Below are 13,141 nucleotides of genomic sequence, written 5' to 3'. Positions count from 1 at the left end.
TACACAAAAAATATTTAGCTCTTCAGTATTACTTATCCATTATTACCCAGAAAGCACCATATATTTTCAGGTGTACTGTGCCCTGAAGAGAGTTCCTCTGAGGAGGCTCATACAGAAAAGCTGACAGAGAAGCAGACAGTCAAGCAGGAAGAAATTAAAGAATGAGCTGTTCCATTGGTCTCAGCCTTGGTATCGAAGAAACTGTCTATTTTATTTTCTGTGTTCAGCTTTATTTTCTATGATCGGTCAAATAAAACAAAAAGTAATTTAGCTTTTATGGAGCTTAAGTTTGCCTGTCAGTACCTAATTAATTGATAAAGAGGGCTGAGAACAGTAAAAAATATCCCTTTGCCAGGCTCCTCAAGGGATAACAGATGTTCAAGTACTTCCCCCTTCAACAGTGGGAGTGTGATATTTGTGGTAGAAGCAAGAAAGGTTTCCTAGTGCTTTTGTGCCTTGGCTGTCTCCTGATTTCTGTCCACTCTGCTCCATCCTTCTGTGCCTTTGCTGCGACTTCTTCATCAGCTCCAACAGAGAAGAGTGTGTCATGTTCCAGGAAAGAGGCTGAGCTCCATCCTGACACCACTTTGCTCGGTCACAAGTTCACTGGCATTGCTCGAGTTTCAGACTCAGAACGCAGTGTCTGTGGGACTCAGAAACAGTTCCTCTGGCTGCCTCTGTTGGCTGCTCCCACTCATTGATTTATGCTGGAGATACTTGGAGCTGCGGCATAAATCTGGTTATGTAATAGAAACTTGATAACAGAGAAAGTCGATACGTGAGGGTAACAGAGCTGAAATTACACCCTGGAACAACCTTTTGTTAACCCTTTCATAGTACATCTCTGGGCTTCTCACAGGAATGTAAGGACTTGCATGTATCAATATCAGATTGATTCTCTTCCCTTTGCCTTGCTGGAGACAAACAGAATCCTTTTTCACAAATAACATCTCTTTGCAACAGAAAACTACATATTTGCTTCAGTTAAATACATCATGAAAGATGACCAGCTTATTCACATCAGACATTATGTCAGTGCTATATTTATTTATGTAAACAACATATAATACTTTATATCATCAGAATTTTTCTGACTTGGACGTGTTTTCTGGGGAAAGTTTCCTTGTCATTTCGTTTGTTTAAATGGTGCGGCAATTAGCTCATTTCTGAAGTCCACTTTCCCAGCTGAGTCCTGCGATCTGTGTAAGCGGGAGGTTTGGCAGGCCCACAGAAGAATATCTGACAGCCACAATCTGCATCGTTCCTCATTTTAGGCAGTAAAGACAACTTAAGGCTATAGTTCTTCAGACGATTTGTACATGAAACTTCCCCTTTATGTTCTCATTAATCTGATTCCTGCCGTTATTAGAAACATCATTGTTATTAGAAACTCATTTATCACAGATCTTTATATTCATGGCTTCATTATTTGAAGTCCTGATGATAATACAACTTCAGTTTCTCTTTCTTCTTCACTGAAGCTAGGGTATTTGCATACTGGATATCTGGGATTTGCGGAGAAACATGGAGATGAATGCGAATAGAATAATTATCTGTTCTTCAAGGTGAGCTTTGCTTCTCATGCATATACGTAAAATAAGTTTGATTTTATATTCATATGTTCTTTATAGAATTGTAGTAATAACACGGTCTTTCTGAGCATAAGATGACTCAAACCATAAATAACTGAAGTCGTTGTGAAAAACATTAATGGAGTTCATCTAAAGCAATATTTCATTAGTATCCCAAGAGCAGTTTTATGAAATGTGAAGCTAACACTGTTATAAGAACTTGTCTGGAAACCATTACTTGAAGATTGGAAGAAGTATAAAAATGTCCAGGTGTACTTGAAGTTGCTTAGCAACTGCATCCTTAATCACCTTTTCCAAAAAGGGAGGTTTGACAGAGGATGGTAATTTGATGTTTTGTTGAGGAGGGTCAAGACCTCAACATACTGCAGCCAGGATGTCATTTTTGTCCTTCAAAAAGAGGTGTTAATGAAATGTCCATCCACCAGGAAAGTGCTTCCTCATCAACTTTCATGAGTACTGTGGTTTTCTCACCAAGGTTCTCATTTACACCTGGGAGAAAGCACTATCAAAATCAGCCATGGATATTCTCATAACCTCTTTACTGACATCCTTTTTTTGAAGGCCAACAGTATCAGATGAATGCTTGTTGCCTATCAAGAATGCGAGTATGAATACACTGTCTTCCTTTCTCAGAAAGTAACCAACAGAAAACCCAAGAATCATTTTGACAGTGGATAATATCTCTTAACTGCCTATATTAGAACTGAAAATAACAATTTAGATAGAATTATAGGGACAATAGCAATACACTGTTTTTTTGGCCTTATCTGTGTCCTCCTGCTCTGAATCACTCTTACCATTCAGCAGCAACTCCACATTTCAAGCAATTTTTTCCTACTTATGTACAAGCACTTCTTGTTGATGTACCTACAAAGTCTCATGTCCAGATGAGCTTTGGTTTTCCTCACACCAACTGTTCGTGTCCAAGCAATATCTCTGAATTCTTCCTATGCAGCCTCCTCATCCTGCCTTTTGGCATGGCAACATGCTGCAGATATATAGTACAGATACCTCTAAATCTAACAAGAAAGCCTTTTTCTAAAATCTCTAGGACGACAAATCAGAGTAGTCTAACAAAGTTAATTTTAGCAGTATGCTACATTTGCTCATTAAAGCGTCTTTTCAAACTTACCATATAACACCACAAAAAGGAACTGGACAAAGGTATATCTGTGGTTTTATTTATTTAATTTTAATATTCAGATACTTTATTTGTGATTTTTTCTAAAATGAAGTTAGCCATAAATGTTGGCCATAATAATGTGTTATTTATTATGATATTCTCCTATCATGATTTATGTGTTCTTGTACTTGTGGTTATGTATCTGCTGTGACTGCAGTTTTGTATTCCTTTATCTATTTTTATCATCTTGTTAAATAATCTGAACTATTCTCTAATAATAAGATTATTTAAAATTTCTTCTTCTCTAAGTATTTATTTATTCACAACAAATTAACACGTTTTTTCTGAGTCATACATAATACTTAAGAGTCTTTCCTTCCTCGAGTTGTACTATAAAATTGTCTTTTTTATGTGTATACTGGAGACAATTTTACATCATTACAGTATTCACCTCCAGACATTAAAAGACACATTCCAGTTTACATGAGGCATCAAAATTCCCTATCTTTCTCATGTTGTGATTATATTTGTACATAATCTCCCTCTCAGCATTTAACTTCTCATTTCACTGAGATAAATGCATATTTGTGAACTGCTTTTGTGTCCTTGGTAAAAAATCTAAATTTATTCTGAGTACTGCTATATAAGAAACCAGCCATTTGTAATATTATGCAAAATAGAGGCCCTAATCTGACAAAGCTGAAGCAAACTCTGGTCTTCAAAGTTGGATCTGCTTATATTTTTAAAATTAACCATGTGAGTATCTGCTGGTTCATCAAATATAATAATAATAAAAATAGCCGATAGATTTTAAAGAGTCATTATTCATTGCAGATCGCTCACATTTAAGCTCTTTATCATTTTCCTAACTAAATGACTGATTTAATCTCAAACAGGTGCAAAATTGGAAGTTTCAAAATAAACCTGACATATACTCTTTGGTACAACCATTTTTATAACTTACAAACACCTCTTTTCCTCATTCCTCTATATAAAATTCCTTGTAGTAGATAAATGTAGGCATTAGGATTAGTAATCTATTTTTTAGGAACAAGGGAAATTTAGAGTCTACAACTCCTGCTCTGAGATGCCTTTTCTATAATTCAATCAAAATTCTTGATAAAAATTTTGCATGGGTGCTTCTACAAACTCAGCTTGAACCATGATTCTCAACATACATGAGAGGAAATAATATTTATTGAATTAATAAACTTAAAAACAAAACAAGGTGAGTGCTTCAGTGCTGTATGTGGTTTGACTATAGCTGTTGACATTAACTTAAAAAGCCCTATGTATGCATTGGTGTTATTGTTGCACGGCATTAACTTTAATGTGTAAAATTAAAGGTAATCAAAGAGTCAGTTCAATTAATCAACAGAGCAAATATTATGTATCTAATCAGAATTCTTTATAGAATATGACTGTTGTAGATGCTGTTATTTGGGACATGTTGGACTGAAGTTCGACTGCAGTTTGCTAAGAGATTTTGATGCTGTATGAAAATTGTTCTACATAGTGTTCTGCTTTCTCTTTTTGTTATTATTAATATTATTATTAGTTTGCTATATGGAAATGCTGCATTCTTTAATTAGAATTTTTGACAAAAAATATTTTTTTCCCCTGGGAATGTACTAAGATTTTTTTTCCAGGTCTGAGAGATTTTCAGCCAAGGGAACCATGGAACTGGAGAACAGACAATACTAGGAATGTTTTATCCACTATCTAATTATTGAGAAAATATTCTGAGAAATCAAAATAAACAGCACTCAGTTACTTTCTTTTGTGTCTTCTAAAGCACTGTAGATCTCCTAAGTGCATTGCAAGGATTGCATTGATAGGTTATGGGTGAGAGTTCCTTCTGGGTGTAGGAATTTATGTCCAGTTAAGAGAAAAATGAAGTAGAGGGGCATTCATCACCCACTCAACTTTACCTGAAAAAAATACGGACAGATATTTCGTTAAGCATACTTCGTCACCTTGGTGTCCCCCAAAAAGGGCTGGTGGTGCCGTTGTTTTCATGTGCCTACTGGAGATAGAGAAATTTCCTACAAATGACATTAGCACATCTCATGAAGTGTGTAGATTGTATTGTGGGATCTTCTGTCTATTCTCCAGAGCAGGTGTTCAACAGTATCTGACAATTTTGCAGTTAAGCTTTGAGCAATAGATCAATTAGCTATGCATCAGGAGCACTCTTACTCATCACAATGAATACTCACACAGATAAGAATCACTCACTCATTTCTAATAGCCATTGCCATGATACTCAAAAGTGGAAGACACCTGAGTCAAGGTGTTCTAAACTTCAACATTTTGAAGGCACATGAGGTACAAATGATCACCCACTATAGATGTCATCCTGCAAGGGTACTTACACCCTCTGCGTCACTGATGAAAGAAGATAAGGTAAGGTTTTTTGAATTATTTTGTGGAGACATCATTTTCTCTAGACTGACTGATGTTTGAGCTTCTAAAATAGGTGTCCTGTATGTGCCTCACTGATATTAATCATTCATTAGGATATAGAACTTAAATTCCTACAATTAAAAGTATAGCCTTGAATCTCCCCGTCTCAGACATTTTATCATGGAGTTAGATTATTAATATAATATTTCAGAAGTAGGACTTAGATGACAGCAAGAACATTGTTTTACTTCATTCTAGTCTACATTAAGACTAACAGTAGGAAGAGCTGTAGCACTCAGGAGGTAATCTTTATTAAAATAATCTAATCAAGACAAATGTAAGACTATTCAGACAAAAAAATGTAAAATTTACCTTATATTATCCTTGTTTTTCAAAGAGATCATATATATGTATTTGCTTTTGTTAATAATTGTAAGATATTTTACTGTAGTGTATGTTTACAAGTAATAATTAATAATATATCATAATCTTGATTATGAATTTGATAATATTTCTCAAGTTAGATTTAATTCCCAGGAAATACTTGGGAGTATTGTAATTTCACGCTTATATTTTTACATGTTTTGTAATGAGTAGCTATGAAACGTCAGATTTAATATTCAGCAAAATCAGCTCTCACATTTTGGTGTATTTCACTTTTGGTATACATACTACTTTGTGTTATTCTAGAGTGCAACTTACTAGTAGATCAGTTGCTCTTTATTAAATAGTTGAAGACAGAGACTATATATAATGAAAATATAGAACAAGGGACTATGAATAACAAGCATATGCTTACAGTCACTAGTAAGTAACCAACTAAACGCCTACAAATTCCTAATCTTGTCTACTCTACTGTGACATGGTTTTGTGTCCATAGAGACACTAAAAGAACCATTTAACAGCATAATTAAACTCTGTATCTGCCTAAAATCCAGTGAAGTTAATGAAGTCAAATACAGATGGAAGTTCAAAGTGTTCAACACATACAACTTAATGCAATAGGTAGGGAGGTTAATGCTAACTCATTGGAAGTAGTACAGTGGACTTAAAGTGCTCTTTAGCACTTTAGAAGCTAAAGAAAAAATAAAGCTACATACAAAGTTAAAAAAAAAGAAAAAAAAAAGCAAAGTTAAGCAAAATTTAAAAAGAAAGAAAAAAGACAGGCCAGTGTAGCAGACCCAATGGAAAGGCAGCAAAGAGCAAACTACACAGTTATACGTAGCTCTTTAAAATTCCTCAGCTTTTAATACTAGAACGATATGCTGTGCACCATCTGCCAGCTGTGAACAGAAATAAAGTCACACATACAGGTACTATAAAGTACAATCTAATGAGTGTACTAAAGCTTAATATATTTTTTTGTAAATATAAAACCAATTATAATAGAACAAATCTATTCCTATGACAATATAATGAAGAGGCTTATGCTTCTGTAATGAAAGGGTTTACTACACTTTGTTCCATTATGCTGCATAATGCCTTACTGAATGTATTCTATAGTCTCATGTACAACAATTAAGATGATAAACATGAATAGATACACAGAAACTGAATCATTAGAGTAGTGAGCAGATTACTAAGATTTACTAACTTTTCATGAATCTATCACTGTGATGCACAAATTTCTTGACCTTTATGGCTTTCAAAAGGGCTTTTCAACAATAACAGCAGAAAAAACCCTCAAAGTTTCTCAATATATCCAACAATACTTGTTTCTTCAGTCTGAATGTTAAGCATGGCCATCTAGTCATTTTTTACGATATCAGCAGAATAATAGTTCTCCTTTTGTGTGATGATCCAATGAAGTGTTTCTGAACCTTTCTGAGAAGGTAACTTTTCCTTAGACATCTGTGTTATTTTTTAAGTTCAGTTGATTATGCATGGAGAAAAACAATTATAATTACTGGTGGGACATAATTATTTGTTTTAGATGAACTGAACTCTTGTTGTGGACAGTCAACAACTGCAGTTTAATCACTTTTTCAGCCCAGAGAGAGCTAATATTGCATGCTGCTCTGTAGTGTGCCATCTCTCTGCTGTATGACCTAGAAAATGAGGAAGAAAGCCTGTGAGTGAGGAGGATCATAGGGCTGGAGCCCAGTGGTTACAGCTCAGCCAGCAAAATGCAGGCATTGGTTTCACTTAAGAGCTTCTGTTTTCTCTTTAAGAAAAGTGTGCAAACACTCCAAAGATCAGAAATATATCCCAGAGTACCATATTGTGAAATCTCTGTTAGGGACATACTGTAAAACTAGCAATAAGTAGTTCTAGAGGAAAGCCTTTTCAATAGAGTATTCTGTAGTCCCGAGAGAAGAGCAACAATACAGTTTCCTGGAGCTGATTTTTAATAACAGCTTCAGGAACAGAACAGAAAACTATGAAGTTTTCTGGGGGTTTGGAAACTTGTCATACAATTTAGACAATGTCAGCAGCCCTGCTGATGTAAAGAAACTATATTTCAAGTGTTACTGCATCTTGCTTAGGACTCTAATGTAAGTAGTCTGGATCACAGAATCACAGAATCACAGAATTGTAGGGGTTGGAAGGGACCTCTAGAGATCATCGAGACCAACCCCCCTGCCAAAGCAGGTTCCCTACCAGGTCGCACAGGTAGGCGTCCAGGCGAGACTTGAATATCTCCAGAGAAGGAGACTCCACAACCTCCCTGGGCAGCCTGTTCCAGTGCTCCGTCACCCTCACCGTGAAGAAGTTCTTGCGAAACTTCCTATGCTGCAGCTTATGTCCGTTTCCCCTCATCCTGTCTCCACACACTGCTGAAAAGAGACTGGCCTCACCGCTATGGCCGCCACACCTCAGATATTTATAAACCTGGATCAGATCCCCTCTCAGTCGTCTTTTCTCAAGGCTAAATAGACCCAGTTCACTTAGCCTTTCTTCATAGGGGAGATGCTCCAGGCCCTTCACCATCTTTGTGGCCCTCCGCTGGACTCTTTCCAAAAGATCCCTGTCTTTTTTGTACTGGGATCTGTTTCTGCATGTTGCACTCACTTGATGGAAAGAGGTAAAGCAGCATATTAGCTGAAGTTGTGGAGAACACACACTGCATAATGTTCCTGTTGAAGCTGTTGGTTTCAATTTTAATCCTGTCTGCTTGAGAATTTATGATAATACAGTAGAACAAAACACAAGGTGTTCTCCACACCTCCACACACTCACCACAAGTTTTGTAGCAACAATAACAGCACCCCTATTCACATAACACACTGTATGAGCAACCTTCAGAGTGCTCCAAAAGCAACAAAGCACGGGGTATAGTAGCAGCCATATCTTACGGCCATAGTGACCAATATGAGACTGAAACCACTGAAAGAATAAATGAAATACATTCATATTCACAATTAAAATAGAACACTGGTGTTATTTTGTTATGGATCCAGGACTTGTAAATTCAGTCATGATTTTGTAGAAAACCAGCTCTAGGAAATACCGTATGACATGCCTCCTTGTTCTTCTTGATGCTTGAGATGCTTTATGTTTTGATGTTTTCTTTTACTTTCTTTTTCTTTCCTTTTTACATATCTCAGAAATGTACAATTAAATGTCAGTATCTTCTCCCAAGATGTTGTGGTAGAGAATATCTGGAAAATTTTTGAGACTACCTGTCAGAAACTTTTCAGTCAGTCATGTCTGCTGTCTCAGACTTAAACAAATTCCCCATAAATTCTGTACGTTACATTCCTGCTGGTGAATGCAAGGCATTTTTCCTTGAGAATTTTGTTCCAAATTAGAAAATAATAATAAAAAAAAATTGTCACTAAACTCTGGGGTTTATACATATATGTATAGAATATAACCTGCCCATTTCTCAGTTTCTCTCATTCCCTTGTGAATGTAACCAGTGCATCAAGTCTCATCTCACTGTCACTGTAGCTTGAATACCTTCCAAACTACGTTCTGAATTATTATGAATTCAGCATCCCGTAAAAGTCAGAACATAGTTGCGTGCTTTTGGTGTGAGACTGAAAACAGACATGCTAAATCCCAGCTGGTGGAAATGGATTTCAAATAAATTTTAAACATTTGTTAAACTTCTCCTGAGCAGTTTTACTTGCTACCAGTAAAATATAGATGCCATAATTGAATACTCACAGTAAAGATTTTAATTAGACCAGAAATAGTGTGTCATATTTAAGTAGTCTTTCTTCTGTCCCACTAGCCTTTGGCCTTAAAAACTTCTGTGCTAATTTTTACTTTCCTTCTCTCACTGTTTCTCACTTAATTTACTATTAAAATATACAATTTCACAGTGGACACTGAAAAGAAAACGATTTATATCATCTGATCTGTCTCAGAGCTTAAAGATTTGACTCAAATATTACATCTTCTTTGTTTTTATTTTAGAAATCTCTGTGTAGAGTTATTTGAAAAATGAAATTTCACCAAAATCCTAATTTTCATAATTTATATGTTGCCTTTGACTGTCTTACTGACTTATATTAACAAACATATAACGAAAACCAAAAAGAGCTCTTTAGCAGAAAAAAAAAAAGCCTTCCATACCAGCTCAGCTGCTTGCAGTCAGCCAGGAGCTCAACTCTTTTCAATTGTGTGAAATTAACCTAATACCTTCCAAAGATTTTGCCTCTGCATCATCAGGAAAAGGTAGTTATATTAGTACTTTCTAATTATCCTAAACTGAATTACATATAAATTATGAGAGCTGAAAAATCTGATTTTGACTTGTAGAGTCATAGAATCATCATATCCTATTTTCAGTTGAGAACTTAAGTTTTTCACTTCTCTCCTGCCTGCACGGTAATGGAGGACACTTCACCCTATGTTCATTGACACAGCAGGAGTAGAATGTGTGGTGATGTATATTATACATTTGGAAAGTCAGTAAATTACACTAGACGTCCATGAGTGCAAAAAGTATTCTGCTTTTCATTGCTTCCATCTGCTGGCTTTCTTTTGTGTTGAACTCTCATTACAAGCAGCATTTCATGCAGTGGAATCAGTGAAATTCTAACAAGAGAACAGAAATTTCTTCTCTTGCATCATAATATGCTGTATTTCATCACTTTGAGAAGTCAATATAAAAATGAAAAAACAATTATTGTAAACTACTATCTCATGTCTAGAATATGTTTACACCAAGGTTAATCTGGCATTTTTTCATGATTTCATCAAAACTGTTAGGTTAGCCTTTCCCTCAGGAACCTCAGGAATTGCTTTGGTTTTCATAAGTGTGCTTAGAAACTTTTGTAGTATTTGAGTAAAGTCAATTTGTCTTATTACTGTTGTTTGTTTGTTTTGTTTCTAATTTAATTTTATTTAAGAGATGAATGAGTTGATTCTCTTTAGACATCCAAGTCTGAGACACTTAAGTGCTTGCTAACTGTTACAAAAAGTATTTTACCAAATGCACGAATATATCAACATTTTTAATGAGATACCACTCTTTATTTTTTTTTCCAAAAATAATTTCACATTAATCTATTTTACTTTGCATTCCAAAGTGTATGATTAACCTATTAATTTTTTTTTTTTTAATTTTTAAGTGTTTGTAAACCCATTCTTTAGTGGTGAAAAAATCTTCTCAGTGTTCTCAGTATGCAGACATTTGAGTGATGGAGGTATTCTTCAGATGAATCCGATAAAACCTGAATGTCTGAATATCAATCAGGTGTGATGCTTATCCATATATAGTCAGGATTAGTTACCCTGTACACTGGTCACTCCAGGGTGCCTCTCTCTCCTTCACTTACTCCTTTAATTTCATGAAGAATAAAAACAGATTTCAAATCATTCATATTTTTTCAAGAAATAGCCTATAATATATAAGATGTAGTTAATTTTACCTAGTTATAAATGTCTATAGTACAGAAGCCTTCATAAGAAATATCTACTTTACATTTCTTCACTTTTGAAGAAGCATTCATTTTACCAGTTTGAGGACATAATGTCATTTCCTCTTTATTATCTGTAGATATGTTTGAGACCAGCAGCTTTAATGTACACACCAATCTTTTAAGCATCTGGTTTTGGAGAGACACATCCCATTCTTTGGACACAAATCATACCTATTAAAACCTCTGAGGTTGCCAATAGTGAGAACAAATGAAAAATAATCATGCATGCATGTCCTTTAAAATGTTCAGATTTTGAGAAACCAGCACAGTAAATGGGTCAGGGTGACAACTATGATGCTTTTGTAATTTCATAAAAGTATGCTTCTCTCTGGGCTGCTAGATCATACTCTCCTCCTTCCTATTCCACAGATGTCAGATCTATCTTGGCCAAATCAAGACCAATTTTAATAAAGCAGCCATCCAGCCCTGAAACTTTCTTGGAAGCTTTCATGGGAAATAGAAAGATGCATTTAAGATCAGTCTCTCATCTTTGGTTCTTGCATGAACATGCCTGTGTCTGAACAAGTATCTTTCAGTTCTCCACTCTGCTCTTAGCTTCCTTGAATTTCTTGGTTTCGAACTGGTCTCATCACAGTGGTTCCAGCTGGCTATTCCTGGACTGTGTCTTACATGGTTACTGTCAACAGACACGCTTTTCTCCTTCAGGTACCCTAGAGCTAACCACACTCTTCTTGTCTATGGCACTGTCCTGTCAGCTTTGCTGTCATTGTAGGCTCCTAGTTTGCTTTCCTTTGCAGAGTGGTCCACGCTTACTGTTCTCTGACATCAAATCAGATGAACAAAAGAAAACAAAAGGTTTTTTTTTTTTTTTTTTCCTAATCTGATAGAAAAGGAATCAAGGAATACAAGAAAATTGGGAAATATATGAATGCTCAGTCAACAGTTATTAGCAAATCATTCTGTGTATAAAGTGTAAATCAAATTTTATATTATGAAAAACTTTCATTATGACGAATAGCATGTTTACTTGCATTTATGTTCTGAAAATTCTACAGCTGTCGAAGCAAAATATTCCCATATTATCTGTGTGAAGTTGTCAGGACTGGGCAGTCGATAGTACTGGGTACTGTCTGCCACTGTCTGTAAGAGCACACAGAGGGGGACTCATGATAAATCTGACTTGGAATATTCTGATTTTCTTGTCACTGGACACCACTGACAGTCTGTCTCCATCCTCCCTATACTCTCCTTTCAGAAGTTGATAAATATTTACTAGATCCACTGATGAAAACAAGAGGAAGTAACAGAAAAAAAAACAACCAAACAAGGAAAACAAGGAAAAACAAGAATGAAACCAAAACAAACGAGAATTTGAGAAAAAGAAAACAAACATAAACTTCCTATAATCACAGAGACAACCATTGGAATATATTGTCAAGAGAGGTTATAGATTTTCTGTCCTTGAAGGTTTAAAAATTTTTTGGAGAGCATCTGCAGAATATTGGATATTCATTTGAGGATTATTTCTTACAGTTCCATGACACAGTATTATGGCATTAATGCACTGCTGGTAACATTACAACTCTGCAGTGATCCATTTCACAAGATACTTGACAGTGGATGGACTCTTGCTTCTTTTCCAATGAACATGATAGTATAATTAAGGAAATTTAGGGTAGTGTTATTCCTAATAAAAATGTGATGTGAAATTGTTAATCTAGAGATCTTGGGTGAGAAAATTCTCTAAGTTTTCTACTATACAGGGCTTTATAGATGATGAATGTATGCAACAGAGCAAATCAAAGCCAGCATGATATAAAAGCAGTCATTTAACCCTTTATCTCCAGCTGAATATATAAGTGCATATATTTCATATTACATAGGACACTTGTTACAATACTACAAAACAAAATTTGAAGACGTTTTATTTGTGACATTGATTTAAAACTATAGACATAAGGAGAAAATAAAATATAAATAAAACCACATATCTTTACTAATTAAAATATTTTAAGTACAGTAATGTTTCTATGTTACATAAAATAATCAATTAACTAATATATTGAACTTCCAGGACCTAAAATTGGAGTATGGTGTGATCTTTTTTTTACTGTCACTAAAATTATTCAACCTCAATTTAACTGCTAGAAAGGAAATCATACTCAATATTCTAATGCTACAGA

This window comes from Meleagris gallopavo, chromosome 2 (assembly GCF_000146605.3).
Source record: "Meleagris gallopavo isolate NT-WF06-2002-E0010 breed Aviagen turkey brand Nicholas breeding stock chromosome 2, Turkey_5.1, whole genome shotgun sequence".
NCBI classification, from domain to species: domain Eukaryota; kingdom Metazoa; phylum Chordata; class Aves; order Galliformes; family Phasianidae; genus Meleagris; species Meleagris gallopavo.
This window is presented reverse-complemented; position numbering follows the sequence as displayed.